We start from the raw sequence: 6,962 nt of genomic DNA, 5'->3' as shown, positions 1-6,962 counted from the left end.
TCTAAAGGGGGCTGGTGCAACCAGAAAAAGCCTCTTCTCTACCCTCTTTCCTTCCTGCCTGGAACATGGATATGACAGCTGGGGCTCTAGTAGCTATCTTGGGTCATCAGACAACTTTGAGGGTGAAAGCCATAGACTAAAGATGATGAAGCATAGAGACAGAAGGATTCTGGGTCCCTCATGACTATGAAAATGCCACACCAATCCTGGATTTCCAAACTCCAACTTTTTTTTTTAAAAGAGAAAAACCTCAGGTATTTAATTTCAAATATCAGTCAGGGTTCAGTTAGCTGTTGCTGCATAATAAACCACACCAAAGCCAGAGGCTTAAACACCAAATCTTTTATTTGGCTTGTGACACTGCAAATTGGCAATATCAGGCTGGGGTCAGCAGGGAGATTCTTTTGGCTCAGTTTGGCTTCCTCGTGAATCTGCAGTCAGCTATGTGTTGGCTTCAAGAAGTTGGCTGCTGTCACCTGGGGGCACTTGGTTCTCCTGCATGTGTCTTATCCTTCACATGTCTCTTATATCCCTTCAACAGGCTGGTCTGGCATGGTCTCCTAGCAAGGCTGAGGTGCAAGCGCAAGCAAGTACAATCAAGCAGGGAAACAAGCCGAATCAGGTATCCCTGGAGGCCCAAGTTCGGAACTGGCGCTCCATTGCTTTTGCTGCATTTACTGCCTTAAGGCAGTCACGAGGGCAGTCCAGAGTCAGGTTGGGTGGAGATTACAAAGTCACAGGACAAAGCAGGTGGCTAGAGAGAGGCCATTCCCTGGAGCCATTGACACTTTTCTTTCTTTTAAAAATTTATCTGAGAAAGAAAAAAGGAATGGGGCGGTGAGGGGGGAGAATGGCAGAGCAAGAGAGATAAGCAGACTCCCTGCTGAGCAGGGAGCCCAACATGGGGTTTGACCTAGGACCCCAAGAATCATGACCTGAGCCAAAGGCAGATGCTTAATCGACGTAGCCATCCAGGCGCCCCTGAGCCATTTGTAACTTTAATCTACCAAGTTTTGCTTAAGCCGATTTGGATTTTTTGTTACATCCCATAAGAAAATCATATTAAATGAGACACCCACCTTGGAGCACCTAATCGTTCCCAGAGTGTTTGGTAGCCAACTGCTTTAATCCCCGTGCAGCTGAGGTAAAGAAAAAGCAAGACAGAAGTCACAACTCTGAACTTTTCTTTCTTTAGTCATCAAATGAAAGAGTTGAGCCAAATGACCTGGACGTTCTCTTCGGGGTAAATAAAGCTATGGATTCGGATTCAGATGGGCTGTCTCCTATAATGCCTGGAGGGGAAGGGCAGGGATGAATCTAGGAAGGGACTTTACAACCAATTGCTGTTTGGGGGTAGAAGAACCTTGTCTCTTGGAACAGCCAGAGCGAATTAGAAAGGGTGCAAATTGCCTGGTATTTGGAATCATGCAAAGGCTTTCTCCTGGGCACTTTGCCCCTGAATCAGCATGTCCAGGTCTGCGGGCTTCCCTCGGCTGTGATAACTGGTCCTAGGGAAGCAAGCTGCCCTCTGTTCTTCTGACAGTATACGTTAATTAAAATCCTTGAGGAGGAAAGTCACATAGCCTATTTCTAGTGATTAGGGGGTGATGGTTGTTCACTTCTGCTCATACCAGCTTGCCATCCTCTTGCAGTGAAGACACCCAATCTAATTCTACAAGAATTAGACTCTATTCCATTCAGATGGGTACATTTTGAGGCAGCTTTAGAAGCTCTTAAAACAGGGGTGCCTGGGTGCCTGAGTGGCTGAGCATCTGCCTTTGGCTCAGGTCATGATCCCGGGATCTCGGGATCGAGTCCTGCATCGGGCTCCCCGCAGGGAGCCTGCTTATCTCTCTGCCTATGTCTCTGCTTCTCTCTGTGTCTCTCATGAATCAATATATAAAATCTTAAAAAAAAAAAAAAAAGACACCCTCTAAACAGCCACCAGAAAATTTCAGTAGAAGAAGTATAAAGGGAAGAAGGCAGTCATGGCTGGGCTCCCACGTTGAACTCCTGGAACCTCCACCCACCCAGCAATTTTCCCCTCTCAAAGTGAAGAGCCTCTCACCATCAGGTATTTGGCTGCTCAGAATTTACTGATTAATTACAGCACCTACAGCCAATTGGTCTCCTTAGTAACCACTCTAGCAGGGTCCCAGCTGGAAAAGCTGCTTCTTATTTCCCTCTTCACAGTTTAAAACACCTCCAATCTGAACACAGGCTTTTATTTTATATTATTTTATTATTTTATTTATTTTATTTTAATTTATTTTTGTCTATGTTTTTCTTTTTTTTAAAAGTATAGTTGACATACAATGTTACATTAGTTTCAAGTCTACAACATAGTGATTAGTCTATACTTTCTGCTGCGCTCACTACGAGTGTCGCCACCACCTGTCATCGTGCAACACTATTATAATACCATTGGGTATATTCCCTAAGCTATACCTTTCCTCCCTGAGATTTATTTATTCTGTAACTGGAAGTTTGTACTTCTCGCTCCTCTTCACTCATTTTCCCTATCCGCCTACCCTCCTTACATCTGGCAATCACCAGTTTGTTCTCTGTATTTATGGGTCTGTTTCTGTTTTGTTAGTTTATTCATTATTGTTTTTTTTTAGATTCCCTATATAAGTGAAATCATATAATATTTGTCTTTGGCTTATTTCACTTAGTATAATACCCTCTAGATCCACCTATGTTATTGCAAATGGCACGATCTCATTCTTTTCTTATGGCTGAGTAATAGTACACACAATATAAATCCCACATTTTTTTTTTTTAAATTCATTCACCTATGGATGGATACTTGGGTTGCTTCCATATCTTGGCTATGGTAAATAATGCTGCAATAAAACATTAGGGGGCATATATATCTTTGAATTAGTCTTTTTGTTTTCTTTGGGTAAGTACCCAGTAGTGGATTTACTGGATCATAGAGTATTTCTATTTTTAATTTTTTTGAGGAAATTCTGTGCTCTTTTCCCCAGTGGCTGCACCAGTTTGCATTCCCACCAACGTGGGTTCCTTTTTCTCTATATCCTCACTAACACTTGTTATTTCTCATCTTTTTTATTCTGACCATGCATTTCCCTGATGATGAGTGATGTTGAGCATCTTTTAATGTATCTGTTGGCCATCAGTCTCCTTTGAGAAACTATTCAGGTTTTCTGTCCATTTTTAAAATTTATTTTATTTATTGATTCATGAGAGAGAGAGAGAGAGAGAGAGAGAGAGAGAGAAAGAGAGAGAGAGAGAGAGGCAGAGGCACAGGCAGAGGGAGAAGCAGGCTCCATGCCAGGAGCCTGACGTGGGACTTGATCCTGGGACTCCAGGATCACGCCCTAGGCCAAAGCCAGGCACTAAACCGCTGAGCCACCCAGGGATCCCCCTTTCTGTCCATTTTTAATTGGATTGTTTGTTGTTGTTGTTGTTGTTTGTGTGTGTGTGTGTGTGTGTGTGTATGTTGGTTTGGTTGTATAAATAATTTATATACTTTGAATACTACCCCTTATTGGATATATCCTTTGCATATTTTCTCCCATTCAATAGGTCACCTTTTCATTTGTTGATGATTTCCTTCATTGTGCAAAAGCTTTGTATTTTAGTGTATGCCCAATAGTTTGTTTTTGCTTTTGTTTCTTTTCCTTTAGGAGACATATCTAGAAAAATGTTGCTGTGGACAAATGGATTTTTAAAAATTTATTTTAGAAGGAGGGAGGAGGAGCAGAGGGAGAGAGAAAGTCAAGTAAACTCTGTGCCGAGCCCAGAGCCTGACTCGGGGCTTAATCTCAAGACCCTGAGATTCTGACCTGAGCCAAAACCAAGAGTTGGATGCTTAACCAACTATGCATTTCATCCAGGTGCTCCTGGGGAAATGGATTTTTAAAATAAAGGGACACTCATATTTCTCCACAACTTTACTTCCAACCATGAATGGGCTTTGAGTTATTGAGGGAAAGTGGAATTTTAGTGATCAGTAAGAGATAGATTTTATTTTATTTATTTTTATTTTTTAAAAAATGTATTTATTTATGATAGTCACACACACACACACACACACACACACACACAGAGGCAGAGACACAGGCAGAGGGAGAAGAGGCTCCACGCAGGGAGCCCGACATGGTACTCGATCCCGGGATTCCAGGATCATGCCCTGGGCCGAAGGCAGGCGCTAAACTGCTGAGCCACACAGGGATTCCAAAAGATAAATTTTAAATGAAGAGTTCATCAAATACAATTTCAAAGCAAACAAGTATAGGTTTGACTACTCAGAGTACCCAGCTTAGTGCTGTGCTAGGTGAGGTGAGAACAAGGGAAAGACTTGGATGCAGGTCCTTGCCCTCAAGAGCTGTCCCAGGGGATAAGACATATGCTAATAAATGGTGGCCTGGACAGTGTATATTATAGTGGCCCAGAGAACTTAGGAATTAGAAAGCACACAATAACGTAAGGTGCTAATTGTAGATTAGACTAGAGGTTAAGGAGTTCAAGTGAGAAGGGAGGATGACATGATGTTTATCTTCTCTTTTTGGATGAAATGTTAAGATGTTGAGGATCAGTAGCAGGATCTGAGTGGGCAGAAAAGTGACTGCAGGGCTTCGATAAGAGTATGAGGATTAGGGAGGTTGCAGTCTGCCTGGGCTGCCACAGCAGAGTGCCATGGACTGGGTGGGGGTGTGTGCTTAGCAACAGACACTTAGTTTTTCACAGTTCTGGAAGCTGGAAATCTAAGCTCAAGGTGTCAGCAGGGTTGGTTCCTCCTGAGGCCTCTGTCCTCAGCTTGCAGGTGGCTTTTTCCTCCCTGTGTCCTCACACAGCTTTCCCTCTGTGAGTCTGTGTCCCAATGTGCTCTTTGTATAGGACACTGGCCAGATTGGATTAGGGCCCATCCTAGTGACTGTTTAACCTTAATCATCTCTGGAAAGACCCTATCTCCAAATACAGTCATATTCTGAAGTACTGGGGATTAGGACTACAATATACAATTTTTCTTGAGTGTGTGAGTGTGCAGAGAGCCCAATTCAGCCTATAATAGGGGCAAAATGATACTATGCCCATCAAGTAATGTGGATAAAAACCCAGAAAGGGAATGAGAGATCACTATGGATTGGTGGGTGACTAGTGAGCACAGTGGGTTTCTTTTGTCCTCTAGCCTCCAGGCCCAGGCACTGGTATCACCAAGCCAACAGTGTCCATCCTGCCTTGCCATATCACAGTGTGCCTGGAAAACCCAGGCAGTTTTGCTGGGTGGTGGTTCTCATCTTACCTGCATAGGAGGACTGTAAACCACCCGATGGAAGCAATTTATAGTCTCTCCTATTTCTCTTTGAGCACAGTGCCAAGCATGCTGAGGTCAACCAGTCCCACATGGTTGAGTACCACTTCTTTGGTGATACACACAAGGCACATATTATAGGCAAGAGACTAAATTAAATATGGTAAAAATCCCAGCACTCAAAGAGCTCACCGTCTAGCTTGGAAGATGGGCTGCAAGCACCAACAAGGATGTACAGTTGACCCTTGAACAACGTGGGTGCTAAGAGTGCCAACCATCCCCCTTTCTGGAATTGAAAACCCACATGTAATTTTTGACTCTCTCAAAACTACTGATTGCCTATTGTTGACCAGAAGCCTTCCTGATAGAAAAAACAGCACATATTTTATGTGTTATATTAATTACATATAGTATTCTTTTCAACAAAGTAAGCTATAGAAAAAGGAACATTTTTAAAAAAGATTTTATTTAATTCATGAGAGAGGCAGAGACATAGGCAGAGAGAGAAGCAGGCTCCCTGTGGGGAGCCTGATGCAGGACTTGATCCCAGGACCCTGGGATCATGATCTGAGCCAAAGGCAGATGTTCAACCACTGAACCGCCTGGGTGTCCCCCAAAAGGAAATGTTTTTAAGAAAATCATAAGAGAAAAATGTATTTATGGTACTATACTATAACAAAATCTGCATATAAGTGGACCCATGTTTTCATGGACCTACATAGTTCCAATCTGTATTGTTCAGGCTGTTACAATGTCAGCAAAAGACATTCAAGGGTGATAATTCCCCTCTGGCTGGGATGGTAGGAAAGCCTTGGCCAACAGGGAAGATTTAAGCTGGGACTTGAAAGATGGGTGATATCTGGATTGGTGGAGATGGGGGGGGGGTGTAGGAGCCAGTGGACAGGCCGGGTGAACTGGAACAGAAGGGAGTGGTAGGAGAAGGGGCTAGATATGCAGACTGGATGAGACAGTGAAAGGCCTTGAATGATGGCCTCAGTAATTAGTACCTTGGCAATTAGAAGAGATTAAAGATTTTTGCCCAAGGGGTGATATGCTCAGGGCAGTCTTTGGAGGTTGCAAAGCTAAGGCTGACACTAAATACTTACTGATTAGAGAAAGCAGGAGGGTATTTATCCGTGTAGGTGTTCATCAGTCTCTGTGTAGTTAGTTCTTATGGATGACTGCAGCCTCAAAACCCCACTAGAAATAGACAAATAGTCAAGCAACTGCACTGAAAGCTTAGTATTTTTTCAGCAAATAATGCCACATGAAAATCTCCTAATCTCTTGACATTTCCAGTTTCCAGACCAACTCACCTCTCTCTTCACCACCATCCTCAGAGCCCTAACAGCCAGACACAGTCTGAACCTGTGCCTCATGAAGAAGGGTCCCTCCTTCCTCTCTCCAAACAAGTGCTGGCTTAAGGATCATAGAATGCCATTTCAGGAAATTGTGTTGTTGTTCACACAAGATGACTACCTTTCCAAAGCCATTTTGTGGTTCTGGAAGGGCAAAATAGGAAACAGATTTTTTTTTTTTTTTGAGAAAGAAAATTGTTTTAGTCCTTTGTAAAATAAAAAAATGGATCTCCAAGTCCAATTTTTCTGCATCAATTAAAAGACATTTCCTAAGAACTTGTTGTAATCTTCTCCCTCCTGCATGCCCTCTGCCCACCCTGGGT

Source organism: Vulpes vulpes, chromosome 9, assembly GCF_048418805.1.
Source record: "Vulpes vulpes isolate BD-2025 chromosome 9, VulVul3, whole genome shotgun sequence".
Classification (NCBI taxonomy): domain Eukaryota; kingdom Metazoa; phylum Chordata; class Mammalia; order Carnivora; family Canidae; genus Vulpes; species Vulpes vulpes.
This window is presented reverse-complemented; position numbering follows the sequence as displayed.